The 17,436-nt window shown below is 44.1% G+C and overlaps 3 protein-coding genes across 3 annotated transcripts in view; 1 reads left to right on the plus strand and 2 right to left on the minus strand.

Annotated features, from left to right (window-relative positions):
- The window catches only part of LOC126567958 (MOXD1 homolog 2-like), a 507,834-nt gene that overhangs the window by 331,758 nt on the left and 158,640 nt on the right, over positions 1 to 17,436 (minus strand). The window lies entirely within an intron of this gene.
- The window catches only part of LOC126568598 (probable salivary secreted peptide), a 380,437-nt gene that overhangs the window by 131,989 nt on the left and 231,012 nt on the right, over positions 1 to 17,436 (plus strand). The window lies entirely within an intron of this gene.
- Positions 1 to 17,436, minus strand: part of LOC126568146 (protein cortex-like) — a 34,860-nt gene that overhangs the window by 3,794 nt on the left and 13,630 nt on the right. The gene's annotated exons all lie outside the window — the stretch shown is intronic.

Genomic DNA, 17,436 nt, shown 5'->3' on the forward strand with positions numbered 1-17,436 from the left:
AGAAAGCTCGTTACAGCAAGCAAAATTTAAGGATAAATACTTAATTCTCTTACTAGTGATTCTATCATCGCTTCACGTAGTACATACCAAACCAACCAATAGAATTAGGTGCGATAAAACACCATCAACCACCGCGTGTCTTGTGCCAAACAAATCGTTTCAGCGATTGAAGTCTTTCGTTGCAAAAGCAAGCGACGAACCCCCCACTGCAACGTGCCTTCGCTACCCGGCCACGATGCAAGTGGGAGCACTTGCCACGCTCTTTTTTCTACTCTCAGTCAACGTGTCGTTCACTTCCCCATGCATCCGTCCAAAGCAAACAAAAAAATGGCGCGTGCACCGAATAGGACGAACGGTCGAACGGAGTTCGTGTCGTGTGCGCACACGCGCCAAGCGTGCCTTCGCTGTGCTAGCGCCGTGAACAGCAGTCAGCTGATGAGCAATCCTGGAGGTCGTTCGCGACCGTTCGCGTTCATTGACGCTGTGTACGAAGCGCGGATAAACGCGAACAGGGCAACAACTAACGGTTCCGATCCGTGGTGCGGACACGTGCGAAAGACACATGCTAGGAGATGCTGAAGCTGGAGAGACTTGCAAGGGTTGTTGCGATATCTGGGCGAGAGTAGTTTAGGGGAGCTAGAATTCAGCCGCCCGGAGAGAAAGAGCGAGTGATCGACGTTCTCCTATTAATTTATCTAATAGAGCAAATGGAGAGCATATTGAGCAAACTGGCTCATAAGCTCCACGCTGAGTTAAGCCGACAAGGAGGGATCGTTTGATACCATTTGATCTCCTACCAGTCTAATGTGTAAGCGCTCTTGTTCGGGCTCCAAACGAAGGCTCTGAAGATCGTAGCTAGAGAGATCCCCTTACAGAAGCGCAACAAGCTGGAAGGATGGTGGCGAGAAAAAAGCCTATTCAAAGTCTGCACAACACGAGAGAACTAGAGCAAAGCGGGCGAAGAGAAAACCGACCCATCGCCAAGTAAGCTAGACAAACGAGATCGAACCCGAAGTCTGGTGCGAGTCCTAGTTTAAACTGCAAGTGAACAATTGTACCATTCGTGCAAGTGGAAGTGAATGCTGCAGTTTGTCGCATCCGCGAGCCCGTTCAAGCTACTCTACTTGGAAGGTGAAACCGTAATGAAAAAATAAACGAGAGCATACGGTGCATCAGACGGTCGTGGTGCAGTTTAGTGGATATGCAGTGTTTGATGAAAGCGGTCGAGTGCTCTGGCTAGCCTACCGTGTGCTACCTTTCACTGGTGACTTTAGTTTCTGCCGTACTTGCAGCGATTAAGTGGTTTAGGGCGGTTTCAAGTGATCGAGTGAGTGATGAGCGATATAACTTCCGACCGCTAAAGGAAGTTGTCAATAGGCGTTGGCAGGAAACAAGTGACTGCTACACGTTGCAAGTGAGAAGTACGGCGATTATGGCTATGAGGAGAGTTGATTGGAACATCAAACGGAAGTTTATTGTAGCTTTGAAGCGGAAGAGGCTTCATACTTGTTTATGATGTTGCAAGCGGTGTGACAGTGAGAAAAAATATCGGGAAAATGTGAACATACAGAGTGTGATAGTGAGTTTAATTCGAAAAGAGCTAATATTTCAGTGATTTAGTGAACAATACTCGTCCTTCTCAAGCTGCTATGGAACACAATGCAAGTCGTCACTATCCATCAAGTGTCAACTCCAAAATAAAATAAAAATATGACTTAAAGAAATCAATAACTCGTTTTGTGAAGCATAGAAACTGGTCTTTCTTTCCACATTGCCGTCCATTTGGACACTCCTTACTAGCAGATTGTTCAACCAGTAGAAGTGGACCACTCTCACAGAAAACCGTCAACCAGAGAATGATTTTCTTTTTTTGGTGAGTAAATGTAATTTTCATATAAAATGTATAGACAAAAACAACGATCAAGCAAAGCGTCCGTTCAATCCTGAACGATAACTACTACGACAGCTTGCACCAGCAGATGCTTTGGAGGGGCTTGAAATTGACGGCCCTGTCAGTTCCGCTTGTCGTTCAGAAGCCAACGGACGAAAAAAAGGAACAACACTGTCCGATAGGTTTTCACATACACACACACTCACTCCAAGAGCACAGCAGACTGCCACCGTTCGGCCACAATGGGATCCACAATGAGTCCGGGCCTTTGTCCGGGCTGGATGAAATGAGCCGAATATTAACTCCAACCGACAGGGTCCATCAATCTACCGAATTCCTACTCAACCATTTTTTTTTTTTTTTTTTTTGTTGCCTTTCCCGTGCTCCAATCGAGTGTTTATGATGAACTGCCTATTCAAACACGAGGGAGGGAGAACTAAACGAGATGATAGATTTCCCCCCCGTGTATTTTGCTTGGGCGGCTTAGTCGCCCTGTCGAAAACGAGATCAGACGAGAGAAATGATGTCTGCATAGACGCAGACAACCAAATCGTAAAAAAATAGTAAAACTCGTTTAAGATGAGGATCATGTTGAATGAAATATTGAAAGGCAGGTTTGACCATCGGATTTCGAACAGACAAAACCCGAACCGAAAGGTGTTGCTTTGCACGGGCATAAAATTGGTTTTGTGGTGGACTTGTCCATGCTTATTGGCTACACTTTTTCACTTACAATTGGATCACTGAGACGGCATGATTCCCAGTGCAAATTCTTGTGCTTTGAACAGATAAACTAGAAAACACATTTCCTTATCATTCCTTGAGGCATTGATTAACATTTTGCAAATGATAATACCCTACACGTCGACACAAGCGTCACAAACTATTCTGCACCCTCTTAAGCCACCCTAACCTCAGAGTTGGCAGGAATGTGGGGCCAATATCACTGGCCATCGCCTTCGACGAACGCGCACGACCCCAAGCGAGTGCAAATGCCGCATACCGCGCTAAAGTGCCTTGCGGAACTGCTTTTAAATTGAATTTTAATAACAACCGCTTCTATCAACCAGCCCACTGATCTTTTTTGTCCCCGTCGAGCTGCTTAGAGAAAAGCACGAAGCCCTACAGATAGCCTCCAGGAGTGTTTGTCGGCTCGGCTGCCAACTCCCGACCCAACGATCACTTTCGAATGATAAACGTGAGCTGATAAAAAGGCATCTCACGCTGCCCGCTGTTGCTGATGAGAAGGATGATGATGGAAAACGGTTTCGATTGAGCTAAAGGTGGAATTTTATGCTTCAAAATCGAGACCTCGTTGGAGGAAGAAAATCGGGAGGGCTACCAAGGGAACGTAGTTAAAAGCGACTAATTATTTCGCCCGAGCATAACTTCACAACCTTTAATTAAAAGTCGAATAGAGGATAGAAAAAAGAAGTCCCAATCAGCTGCAGAAATAATGGACTAAATTCCGTTTTCCTGCAATGATAAGTCGGCGAAGAAAGAGAATATCGATATCATAAAGATCGAAGCAGGAATTCCGTGATCATACACCCTGAGGCGCATTGTTGCATTAATTTAAACTGGAGCAAGATGAGTGTCACCCAGGAGGATCTCTTTGGTTGAATGTGCTGCTGCACCAATTAACGAAAGGGAGAATTTTTCCTGTTGGTGAGTAATTACCGGTCGTATCAATTAATGCAGAACTGGTACATTTACTATACCAACAGGAAGGCACCAATATTGTCCCGAACGGGTCTGTAACTCCCTCCAGCAGCCTGAGGGACCGCTCAGTGAGAAGGCGTTAATGCTTTTGTTAAATGCTCGATTTACCGCAAACAATCATCAGCAAGCTGTGGATGATCGACCAGCCATATAAATGTATGCGGATCGATTACGGTGTGCGCTTCGCGCGGTTGAGGTTCCATTTCCGACACCAATCATCCCAACTCACTCGCCACAGCTACGCCACCACAAAAACCTGTTCCCATTTCCGAGCAGGGAAGTAGTTGTCTGTGGTCAGTATTGTCTCATCGAAAGCATATGATTTTGTTGGTGAGAAGGAAGGCAGATAAGCGCTCAAGAGCAGCATTAATGGGAAGACGTTCCAGCAGATGATGGGATGGGATGGCATCTCCTCAGATGACTGACGCATTAAATGGTATGAATTCATTCATCTGTAATTAAGTTATTACACTGCAACAATCACGACCCAATGTCTTGTTGGGTCGCTGGGTTGTGTGTCTGTCTGTCTGTCTGTGTGGATATTTACTCCTCATTTTGTCCATCATTAAAACATTCCTTCGTCACTAGAGCGATGTGCTTTGCATCAACGATGAGCCTTGTCTATGACGATTGGTGTGCGATGTTTAATTAAAACCAGAAAACAGCTAGCTAGGGTATGATTACTGGGTCATAAGCCTGCCAGATGAAGGTTGCATTCAAGAGGGTAATCTAAGCAATTGAAGTATGATTAGTAGAATAAACCATAATCAGTCACTGATAGAGAGACGCCTCTGCTAATATGATGGATAATCTTTGGCTAAAGATTTATAAAGTGCTCTCCTTACTGATGTATGAACGCTGAAATGAATATCTCAAGTCAAAAACCTATGAAATCAGAACGAAACCCTTACCTTTGCTTGCTAGCCAAACATTGAATACCTCGGGCGGTTTGCAAATTTCAATCAAACACACCAAGAGAAAGGGACTTCCTTCGCCGGCATCCAAAAAACAAGCCGATGGTCGATGTGTTAATTTCGCTGCATTCGTTTAATTATTATTATTGACCCACCGGTAACATGATTTTTCGTAATCAGCATTCCACAATCAACTGTGCCGCTCCGCACCAGCAATATAAATCAGATTCCCGAAAATCGATCCTCAAATGCTAGTGGTGGTCATGGTGGTGGTGGGTGCACATTAAGTTGTTTCCTTTAACTGGAGGCACACCCGTGATTGAACGTCATTCGATCTGCAGCCTTTTTATGGGTACGATAATGAACGTTCGAAACGGCAGAACCGGATGCAGTTTTTTTTTCTTCATTATTTTCAATTTTGCAGCTCAGAAATTTAGCCCACAATGATAAGGATCGGGCGTATAATTTCACCTCGGTTAGCCATTCGCCTGTGAAGAGAAGGAAATCACTCCTACCTACTCAATCAATCAAACGACCAGAAATGCGCAATTTTTTATAGCACTTCTTCAGTGCGTTAAGCAGTTACCCAAAATTCTTTGCAATCTTTCACACGAAAGTGATACGAATAGAAAACAGAACAGTAGAACGCATAAAAATGACTCTGTTTTGCTTACAGAGTTAGCCAAAAAGTTGTTTTATTGATTGGCGGTTTTTCTTCGCTTGGTTTCGTTTGACGATCGTGTTGGGGATGAAGCTCATCAATCAAACGGTTGGCCGCGCTGGAGGTAACAATCGCCACTGTGAAGAGTTTTCGATTCGCTTCCACTGCTGTTGGCTTTTTCAAATGACGTTCATCAATCAAGTGATAAACATCGGACTGGCTACCAAAAATGAAAGGTACGCATGAAGGCAAAAGGTAGGCAGATACGTGGGGGGGGGGAGGAGGAGCTGGCTCAGGGGTTGACAGTAAAAAGGATAATTTGTTTTATCGACTGCTAGCATAATTGGTAAACGATATGATTCAATTATATGTGTTACTGGCTTCTAAAATAATTGTTTTGATGTGCTTGCACTTGGTAAATTGACATGTGACATTGTTATTATTTAATAAGAATAGTTTTTGAAGAAACCAACAAGATGTTGTATTTCAAAGTCTTATTGTGTAGCCCCTTTTAAAAAAAACGTCTCTGAAGGAATTTGAATTGCTTATTAATAGTTAAATGTCCTTTTTTACAAAGCAATGAAATTTATACAGTGATGGACATTTCAGTAGGATCATAATATGCACTGCTTTGCAGACTGTCAAAGCCTGTTATCTTGTTTGAATTTCTGAGATATGTTGTAAAATTGTACAAAAAACAATGAGTGAAAATTTTCTTTCAAATCCCGCACATGTTTAAACCTTGATTCGAATTTCAATTTGAGTCACTGTAGAAAATCATGCAAAATTTCAGGTGGTTAAAATATTTTAAAGAATTTTATAAGTAAGCGAACTGTTTTTCGAACCAAATTCCTGTTGTGGGAAGAAAGCCTTTGTAAACAAAACTATCGGAGAAAGAATTCTTGCTCTGGTATTTGCAAACATTGTATTGAAATAGACATCTCCGGCAACGAGCTGGAAATTGGCAAAATACAAGATCCTTATCCCGGGTTCCATACAAACTTCGAATCCGCATTCCAAACAGAACTGAATCTGCCCTACATCGAAACCAATGTTAACGATGTTAAACAATCCTCCCCCGAACTCTCCCTATCGGTGATTTCGTACCGCCGATAACAGTCAATCACGCTCGCCAGTAAGACAATGTTTCTATTAATTCCTATGACATGGCAATATTTTACAAGCCGCCCGAGCCGTAAGTTATAAGCCCAGGGTAGAGGACCCATCATCCCTGCCGTGTGGTCATTTCCATCGCTTCGCTTGACGAAAGCATGGAGATCTTTCAAGTAAAACTGCTGCATGATCTGCAACACTCAATCATCAGCGAGATATATTAGACGCTCTTTATGCTGCGCCCAGCGTGAACTCACGTCGTCGTCGTCGTTGAGCGTGGTTGTTGCAGCTGATTTGAAAATATCTGCAGTCTCATATCGGCCCAGCATGAAGTTGATTAATTGAAGCTTAATAAATCTGGTTAAACACTTCTACCGTTTCTATGCCATCGATGTTGATGATGATTATGGTATGGACACACGTTTACGTTTAATGTCTTGATCAGTATCAGCTATTTCATCCATGGAAAAAAAAACATTCCCAAACACACAGGGCCACAGTTTTGTTTGGAAAAGGGATGATCTATAAACCACGCCTTTTGAACGGTTTGTCTGTGGGGTACCTGTGTGAGCTGCTCATATGCGTGGAAAATATTTCAACTGTGACGATCGCACCTAATTGTTCAGCTGGAGGGGGCTCCGAACTCGTATGGTCAAAGGTGCATACACTTGCTTGTAGCACGAAAAATACAAACCCCTCATCGCACAACAGTAGTCGCGCTTGTTCATCCCTTCCACTTGCTCCAGTTGCACCACTTGCAGCATGAAGCGAGAAAAAGAGGGAGGTCGTTTGAAATAATTCACCACCTGCATTTGTGATCCCAATGGCCAACCCCGGAATGAAGTCAAACATTCAGCTATCTCTGTTCCCGGGAAACGTACCGGAGTAATCGCAACGATCTCACCATTAAAATTTAATTGAAATCACAACAGAGTGCCAGTGTGCCTTTTGCTGAAGAAGACCGATGCTAAGCACTTTTGCTCGTGCTAGCAAACCTGAAGACGAGCTATGTTAATTAAATACCATTCCTTATTTGGAGACGCAAGATATTGGAAAGATTGCAATGATGGCGAAAGGCACGAGCCCACAAGCATTCAGGTCTCGTGCCAGCGGGAATTTGAAGCGAATCGTTTTAATTGAGAATTTTCTTCAAGCTTTTCCTCCACTGAATCCCCCTTTCGGCAGGAAGAATGAAAAACACACGTGGCAGAAGTTGGAGGTTAAGGTAGTTGATACCATTGCTACGTTCCTTAAACGGCATTTGCGATCGACAGCCGATCATTCGCATGCGTCGAATCATGTTTTAATTATCGCTCACCGATGGCACCAAATATGGGTGAGATATTCCAGTTTCTGTGACTCACGCAATGCTCACTGTGGTCTTTTAATCATCATTAAACACGCCACAATTCTTCTGAGATGCGTGTGGTCTTTATCAGGAAGATATCGACACGTAACGATCATTTCACTCTCAATCATTATTTTGAAATTATCTGCAGATCAATCTGAATCTTGATGTGTACTGGGCGTGTAACTAACAATCCATTTTGTTAAACAAACCTCTTCCAAAGCAAAAGCGGAACCAATCGATCAATCTTGTTGAAGAGCGTGTGTGTATGTCCAAATGACTTCATCACTATCAATTTCCAATCTGCAAACAACAACTGTGATCAGACATCACAAAACAAAACACACTGGAAGTAAGGTCATCTGGCTGTCACAGAGCAATCGCTGTTCGGAACGGCAATTTCGGGACAGGTTTTACGGTATCGAGTTCCTTGCCACAGCTGATTTCTCTTTCCGGTCGAACCTGTGAACCAAAGCACCGTGTACGTCATCGGTACAAACGGGTTCGTCGCTTGAAAGGAAACAAAATCAGTTGTCTCTGCTTGAAACGATGGCGAGTTGCGCGTCATCCGGAGATAAATCACGCTACCCAACGGATGAAAGATATGCAAAAGACATCTTCCAAGACAACAGACCAGCATCAAATCGGGAAGGATATCCTGTTAAGGTGCCGCTCGGATGTTCGCGTGTCACTGATCCTTTCGTTGCGTGTGGTTTGAAACAGCACTGAATACTCTTTGCCGACAGTCTTCCAGCCATGTGACTTCATTACAAGTTGTCGTACATCACACGAGAAATGCATAAGTAATGGAAATATGTACTCTTGCGATGAATATTCATTGGACGCGTGGCAGATTTACATGTCTGGAGAAAACAACACTTGAAACAGTTCTTTTTTACCAACTTCAATCTGTTTATAAATCTCTTAACTAAATTTATGATACAAAAATTAACCCATCGGAAGTGTTACATCAGTTTATTTCGTTACGGAGATCATACAACAGCTGTGAACGTTTTTTCTAGCTTGCGACATTTATTTCGCTAACGTTAATTTATGTGATAAGAAATCATTTTCATGTAATTGATTTTTTCTTCCACGCACTGGGCACAGACAAATACACAGACAACAGGGTAGATCATAAAAAAGGGATGTTATAAATGTCGCTCGTTAAATGATCAAAGCAAAACGCTGATCAAATTATCATATGTTAAACGTTGTCGTTGTTCTTTGTACATGTTCTTGCTGTCCGGTGTGTAACTTCCTCCTGCACTGTCCACACCCGAGATGGAGAGTTTGTATTCTGTTGGTTTAATCGCTTCATGGTTGTAATTATGCCCAGGGTTTACTTTATTGCAGGTGCTTTGTTTAATATTCCGAGCTGGTTGTTGAGCTTTAATTACTTGTTGTTATTAAACACACGCCTGGTATGATGCCGAGTGGAGTTCAGGAAAACCATGCAGGAAAATTATTGATGGAAACAAGCTGATGTTGGTTTTATCATCGTGTGCTGTATGTTTATTTATATGAAAAATATCTTAAGCAGTATTATTCAGATGTATCTGGTCTCTTAGGTTGATGTCTATTTATAAAACCTAAAAATAAATTGACTCCGGCAATGACAATCTTATCATTAGCCACAAATATTTTGCTCAGCAACCCACAAACCACTTCAAAACACCTGAGCAAGCGTCTGTTTAATCTCCCCACGATGATCATTGGAACCTTCTCACCAATCCCATGGATCTGTCATGGGACTCAAGCATGCTGGGACCAGAAGCCGCTCTCGAGATGTAGCACCGTGAAACACCATTCAAACCCCTGCTGACTCTTCACACTTTGCTTTCGATCGAATGTTGAACTCCAATGTGAATTCTTTCGTCTGAAGAGAGTGAAGAGACGAAGAAAGAAGTGATAATCGAAGCTTTAGAGTGAGCTTTAACTCCCGGAAGTAAGAATTCCCTCGGGGATAGAGCCGGGTGAACATTAACTACTGATAATGCTTAATTGTGGTGTAAAATATGTTGTATTGGAATTGCAATCGTAGTTTACTACATTCTAGCGCGTATAAAAATGTATCATTTGATAAGTCCCAGTACTTTATTGCTCGTTTGATGTGCTCAGGTCCTTTAGTTGCTTCCACTTTGAGTGCTTCTAATGGCAACGGAATCTAGAGTATTGCTTCAACATTTTATCCACTTCTAACAAGGCAAGAAGTCCTACACAAAGTACCATACAGCGTCAGGAATGCATTGGCTTATCAGTTCACTTGAGCTTCATTAGCGAAGTTAGCCAAGGAACTTACGGATCGAGCAGAGCATTGAAATCCAAGTTTGCCTACTTTCGTAACAAACAGTTTCCATATTTTCTCCTCTTTTATTCGTATTAGTGCTCTGAATCATGATGGAGCTATTGCTCACAACCGCTTCTGCCCACAACGATTGCAAGAAATCGTCGACAGCCCCACACAAACGCTCCATCCTACAGAAAACATCCAGCAACGAAGATACAGAGGGAGCTTTGCGATTCCCCGGGTCGTTCAGTTTATTCTTTATTTTCTATATATTTTGATCGCTTTCGGTGCTGGCGGGAATTGAAACAGATACAAGCTAATTTAAATACAAATGTTGTGCAATGGCACCAATGAAATGTCTGAAGTTGGTCCCGAATCGGTGGGACGTCTTCCAGTAGCACTGTCCACAGGAAGACCCCCCAAAGTGAGCGGAGTGAGCTGGATCGGGTCGTCCATACCTCCAAGTAGCCGAAGCCGAGATCCGATCAGCTTGATACCGGGCCCTCTTGCATGCTCGATGTTTCATAAAACAAACAGTCCATTATTGAAATGAAATCGCGATCGGCGATTTGCTGGCGAAGGCACGCGATGTCTTTTTTATCGCTCGTTTGTGTGTGTTGCATGCATCGTGCAGAAGTCATATTTTTGAGCGTAAGTATTTAGGTTAATAAAGTATGTTACACATAAAGAGAGGACATTCCTTCCTTAAATTATAGTTGCTCCCAAAACAAATTATTTCACAACGCGCACCAACGCTTCACAGTTGCATCGTAAAGCTTTTGCTAATTGTGAGTCAGGAAGCTCGGAACGGAGAGTATAAACACAGTACACAATTACAATAATTAACGACCCCATTTCTGTGTGATATCTCGCGCAAATCGTGAGCGCAATCATCGTTCGTGTCGTTCCGAATGTCGCCGTCGGTCGCGTTTGGTCGGCGGCGCTAATTATTATGTCACTCGGATGCATAAACTTTGCGTCAGTCGTTGCGCTGAGTGCTTCTGGTTGATCGTTTATTGCATCGCCCGAGTCAAACCTTCCCAAACTGTCAAGCGTCTGTGGCGAAGTTGTCTGCCGCGGAACCAAGATGAAGGAATTGGTACGAATTGATTGAATCGAATGGTTCGGACTCGAAACAAACCACTAAAATGGATTGGTCGGAAGCGAGTATCGAGCTTCTGCTGCGGTGAGTAATGCTCCAACCAGTTTCATGTTAAACAGTGCCACAACTCTTAGCTCCGAGCCTCACTTTATGTCCGTTAACAGTTGAAAAATAGTAATTGCGGGTAATAATAAAAATTAGCTTATCATCGTCGGCGTCCTGGAGCGGTGCTTAGACACACACGAAGATGATAGTCTGGATGGAAATGGATGGAAGTCTTCTAATCTGCATGAGTCAAGCCATGTAGGGATTCGATAGGAATTTCCATGGGATTATTGAGTGAAGCATTAATTGAATCGTTTCCTCAGCGAAAATAGCCCATAATTGTATAACTATCGTTGCTATTACTCTCTGTATGATATCAACTACTTAAAGGGAAAGCCACTGATGTCTGAGAAGTATCAAAGTTCATCCATTAGGAAAATAGGTCCATAAGGCTGGATTTGGAGGGCAATAGAACTGGGATTGTAAATGGAAGCTCTTCAATGTCCTCATTCAGGTTTCTGCAGTTGGTTCTTTGTGTGATCAGATTAACAACAAAGTGTCAGCCAAACAAAGCAAAACCTCATCCAAACAGGTGCAATGGAGCTCCGACAAGACATTCCTTTCCAGAAAGTGTACCTTCACCATCCCAAAAGCCCAAAACTTCTCATGTACAAGGAAGTCACATTGGAAGTTGGCCACAGTGTGCATAAATCTGACCAATGCAAACACTGGTGGAATGTGTTTGGTAATCTGGTTCTCTCCCTGGTTAAGAGGCCTAGTCACACCGCCTATCTTGATGATATGTTTCGGCCCACATAAAAACATGCCCATTTGCACCTTACTGTGTGCGAACGTGGAATCCGTCGTGGACGCCGAGGGCTGCGTCACACACCATTGGACCCAAACTCCTTGTTATTGAACTGACTGTAGTGGATGTGTATGATTCATGATTGCGATACGTTTGGTAATGGTTGGACTGGTTGTGGCGGGGTTTTGCTTGTAGTTTTTGAGGTCTTTCAGTAATGCTGGCATGCATCGAAACAGGTGCCATTAAATGGAAGTTCACGACTGTTTGCACAGCTGTCTTTATGATGGAATGAATTTGGGTTGCGAAGAGATGGGAGGGGATCTTGTGAAATGTTGTTAGAGATTTTAAAGCATGACTATTCTTAAAGTTAAAAATTTCCTTGCAGTAATAGTACACAAATCAATAACTCATCTAATATGCCCATGGCCAGTTTTTATCTCGGTTTAAATAAGCCTCTAGGTATCCTTTGTATTGAGTTATCCACCTATCCATTCACAAAATCTTCGTGGTTACTTCACGATGATCTGATATGTAAAGCCAAGTCTCTTCTGAAACATTCTTCCATTGTTTGATTCAAGATAAGATCCCTGATTTTGATCATCGTAGGTGCCTTCTTTTTAAGCCTTGCTTAAGTGTGTCACCTTCCATGTGTTGTGGCGCAAAGAAGTGATCGCACGTTTCCTGCTCAATTTGTAAACACTTTGCATGGATCGCACCTTGTTGCAGCATCTTGACCGTGTTCATCGTCTAGTGTGCTCAGTAGCCACGTTATGACCATTTAGTAAACTAAGACCCCCAACTACACACCACGGTGAACAACATGAAACAAGAATCCCTTGACATCCCTATCCAGTCGCCAGACTAGATTCTCCAAGCTCTCCAACGATCATCGGAATGATAATAAGGCAATGCCAAACCTGTGGGAGATAATAATTAGACAGACACAGCAGAGACACCCCGATGGCAACGTTGCGTGAGGTCGTTCGAGGCAAGATCGTCCGCGCATCTGCATCTCCCGTGTTTGATCCGAGATTAATCGCCGTCACATCTAGAAGCACCGAACCCCACCGAGACAACTACACAGTAACCCTTTTCTAGCTTTGGTTTTAAGCGTCTTCTCTCATGATGTACCAACGCACATTGGGAGACATCATGCCGGGATCTCGACCGGGTCCTCAATCAGCCTTGAGGGTAGCGCACGACGCTGTTCCCAGAAATCCGTACCATAACTGTCCGTTTCGTGTGTAATGATAAATTATAATTCCATTACACATTCATGCCTCCGTGCATTTTCCGTTTCCTAGCGGTACAATGTTGCGCCGGTTTATACCGGCACACGATCACACGACTCCAGGTCTAGATATTGGACGAAGATGTCGCCCTGAAGCTTCCCATGACCGTGCGATCTAAATGAAGCAGCAATTGATTAATAGCATGGGCACACTTCTGCTTTAATTACAGCGCAATCATCACAATTTGCAAGTCATCTTAAGTCATCTTGCTGAAGGGATTGCTTGGCGGAAGCTGATGCTACTGATGTGGAGTGAGATTTTCCGTGGTCTCATTGACCAGACTTAAAGCTTAATGGTTGATTGATCGAAGATAACGCTGCAAAACGCAATAGGCGCAACTGGAAGCAACATTTAAAAGGCTGCACGACAACCTCAGGTGCGCTCAAGGTAACAAACGATAAATCATGACTTTGTAGATATTTTTGTCGCGTGTCTGTGAGGAAGCCGTTGATGATGGTACGAATCCTATTAACGCATTTAAGGACTCTTGGCACACCTTGTGCGGTTTTCATCACGAAATGTGTAGATATCCGTCCATTTTTTAAGCATCCAACTATAGTAACCACTCATTTAATCCAATGATCAGCAAGAACTGATTGGCTTTTGTGGAGTCCTTAACGTCATCATCGTCAAAATATCTAGTCTTGCGGATGTCCAAATTTTCCTACCAGTTCTAGCGGTTACAAAACCGATCGAAAGCACCATAAAAATGCTTGACCCTCCAACAAGCACGATTGCGTTTTTGCGATTGAAATGAGATTCCAACTACTTAGTCGTGGTATCTTCGCTACCAAATCGCGCCCAAATGATAGCTTCCCTTGTGACCACACCTCGTACAACCGTCCATTGGATCTCTGTTGAATCCCAAAACAAAAATCTGTTAACCAACTAGCTGCAGACCAGAAATACCTGCCGGGGTCTGCAGCTGCTGCCGTGGGTTGTAATTTAGCGGAATGTTGATAGCGGCTTATTATGCCTGGAAGCGCACGAAAATCACGCTGCATCGCTTTACGACTCGCCTCCGCCTCGACACTGTGAAGCAACACGATCGAGTTTGGGAAAAAGAGAAGGAAAAAAAGGGTTTACCTTCTCGTGAAGCACAGAAATTGGGTGGAGAAGGTGGAAAAAATATAAAATTTCCACCCCAGCGTCCACCCTCAGTTGTTCCACAAAGGAGTCATTTTAATCACCATCATTTGGACGATACGAAAGACTGTACTGACGACGACCGCTGACATTTTGCACCGACCGGTCTCCTGCACCGACCTGTTTGACCCAATTTGTACGGCCGTCCCAAGGTACCACCGATGATGACGGCACAATTAGCCGATCGCCAAGCGTTAGTAGGTGCGATTTTTTTTTTTTAGATCTGCTTCACCGCCATATGCTATACTTCTTTTGCAGACAAGTCACAACCAAGAGCGTGAAAACAACGTGATTGAAATCGTTCATTTAGTGGTACAACAAACGTGTGGCAATTTTTCCTCAATTTTTTTTATTGTGTTCCACCCCTCAGGGGCCATCAGGAATGAAGTTTCATCGTTCACGAGGGCAAAACATATGAAAGGTATCGTCTGCAACTAGCTGCTGTTAAAACTGGTCAGCATCTGCCAAACTCGTGCCCCAGGGGCGACCATCTCCTCACGAGCTGCGGCAATGTCTGGCGAGAATGAAGTTTACACAGCAAATGCGCGAGTTCACTTGACACGCTGGGTGAAGGGCGAATAAATTCCATCGAGCAGCAAAACTGCACCACAACATTCCGGAGATCTCACCTCGATTCTCCACCAAAAGGCTCACCGGATCGATTCCAACAGTGCGCAATTGCTCCCACAGGAACACCCCGGCGCTCATCGTATATGGTGGCACATGCAGGCTGGGGAGCGTAAGAAAAGCGATAGCAACATTCTATTTACCCTCCAGGGAAGTGTGCGCAGGCGTCCGCACATGTAAAATATATCAGAATCGCAATGAGATTATGTTAATGAACCCAATAAAAGGGTAATAATATCGATACTTACAGAATCGGTCCTTAGTGGTATGGCATTCGCTCCACGCCTCACCATTAGCGGTGCGGATGGCGGCCGAACACACGGGTACCGGTGCGAGGTCGTGTGCTCGTTTGGCCTAAAGACACGATACACGCGTGGCACGCTTGGTGAATTGGATGGCTGATGGATCGTTCGATTAAACGACATGGGGTCCTCATTAATGCTTAGCCTTGCGGGTGCGTACGGAAGTACCACTATCGGTTAGGCTGTTTTGCCAGTACGCACTACGCAGCGCTTACTGATTTGAGCGCCAGGGACATTACGAAGATCGTTTATGTTCTGGTGATAGGTTTTATTCTCTCCTTTTCCGACTCGGTAATTACGCAAGAAGCTATTAAGAAGCACAAAGATTATGATCCATTAGGGAAGCATACGTTTGAATCATATTTAGCAGGTGGATACAGTTCTACATGAATGCATATAAATCCATAGTAAGTGTCACAAGTGTTCCATCCATTTTTGCAAAATCTTTACACCAAAAGAACATTCATTAAACCATCTCATCCACGGTGCTTAAGTACGATGTTTTGAAAACCTACCACTACTAGAGTTATTTTACTCTCCGATTATTGAAGGATCATGTATAGTGGAAACATGGCTAAACACTCGTTGTCAGAGGCGGATTCTGTCCTTCTGAAGGCCTAAGTGGAAATGATTGTGGAGCCCTAAAGGGAGCTGAGCCATGGCGGATCATGGTGTTAGGAAGCCCATGGCGGAAGGGATATTGTGGCGCCTAACACCATGCAGTAGCGGGGCGTTATTAAAATCAGGAGTGCGAGAGATTGGGGGTGCTTAGTTGACACACCTTCATCCTCGTCATCCGAGGCCTCTTCGTCTACCTAATCAAAAGTGCTGAACGAGGGAGGGTATGATTCCCTGCAACAGGAGGTTCCCTAGCCCGTGATGCTCCAAACTATGAAGTCTCCCGGGCCGACGAGGCCTTCCTGATCGACGAAGTCCCCCTGATCGGCGAGGTCCCTCTGAGGGATCTCCTGGTCGGTAAAGCATCCTTCAGTTCGGGGCCTCTTTCGAGGTAGGATCCCCATGCGGCCGCTCAGTCCGCTTATGGGAAGATCCCTCTCTGCTCATCGTCGCTCAATTTAAGTAGCTCTACTTTGTGCCACGCAAAAATTCTGATTTCAAAAGTTATACGACAAGAACAGCCTGACGTATTGGTTATACGCCGAGCTTATCATAAATATATAAGACCCAAATTTATGCCCATCTGCTGGCTTAGTAGATCTTCTGTTACCACATATTAAAATAGCCACGAAGGAAACGGTCCGGATGGTAATGAAAACAGACTCCGTATGGGATTTGAAGCCCGGTCCTGCCGTTTGAAGCCCAGAGCCGCCTTTGCATACACCACTGGGCCGCCCCGAAATGGACCAATCTCAATAGATGAAGTATTTCCACACCTAAACACACAGTGTCGGTTGTCATGTTTTGGGCTGAAAACAATCGTTTGAAAATAAATTAATCCACCATAAAATTAACAATGCTTCTACCCAGCCTCCTTTATACGATTCATTTGCGAGATCGAATTGTTTTATGTGCAAAAAAAAAAACCCCTACATGCGACACCGCAAGGCACACATGCTAACGGTAAAGCCGCGAACACCCGAACGACCTCTCGCGCCCAACTCGCAAAGGCAACGGGAGCGATGGCATTGTTAACACGATCGTCACCACAAACCCGCTGCTGCTGCTGCCGCTACTGTTGCACATAAATCAGTTTAATTAATTTGTGCTACATGCGCACGGAATGAACACATTCGGTCGCTTCCATTGAGTCGATTCTAATTTCGCTGCATTTTATCATGGTGTGGTGTGCTTGCTTTGCCGAGCTGCTGAAATCCGTCGCCGGCCGACGGTGTACTGCGGTGTGTAGCGTGAACACGAGACGACGCTCCGATTCATTCGCCGCCCGTGACGCCTAGACAAAAAAAAAACCCACCCCAGGCCAAAAGAAAAGACACCTCACTAGATTTAGTGCCCTCGATCGAGATGTATCGATGTATGTAAATTGGTCCATATCGGAGGACCATTTTCTTATGTCAACGGTTGTACCCTTTTTTTTTGTCGCTCTGCTCTCTTGCTTCCGTGCTCTGTTTGTAGCTGCTCAATCTCGGCACGGTTGAACCTCCACGGTAAAGGCAATCGATCGCTACCGCCCACCGCTTGGCCCACCATTGATCG

Source organism: Anopheles maculipalpis, chromosome 2RL (genome assembly GCF_943734695.1).
Source record: "Anopheles maculipalpis chromosome 2RL, idAnoMacuDA_375_x, whole genome shotgun sequence".
Lineage (NCBI taxonomy): Eukaryota > Metazoa > Arthropoda > Insecta > Diptera > Culicidae > Anopheles > Anopheles maculipalpis.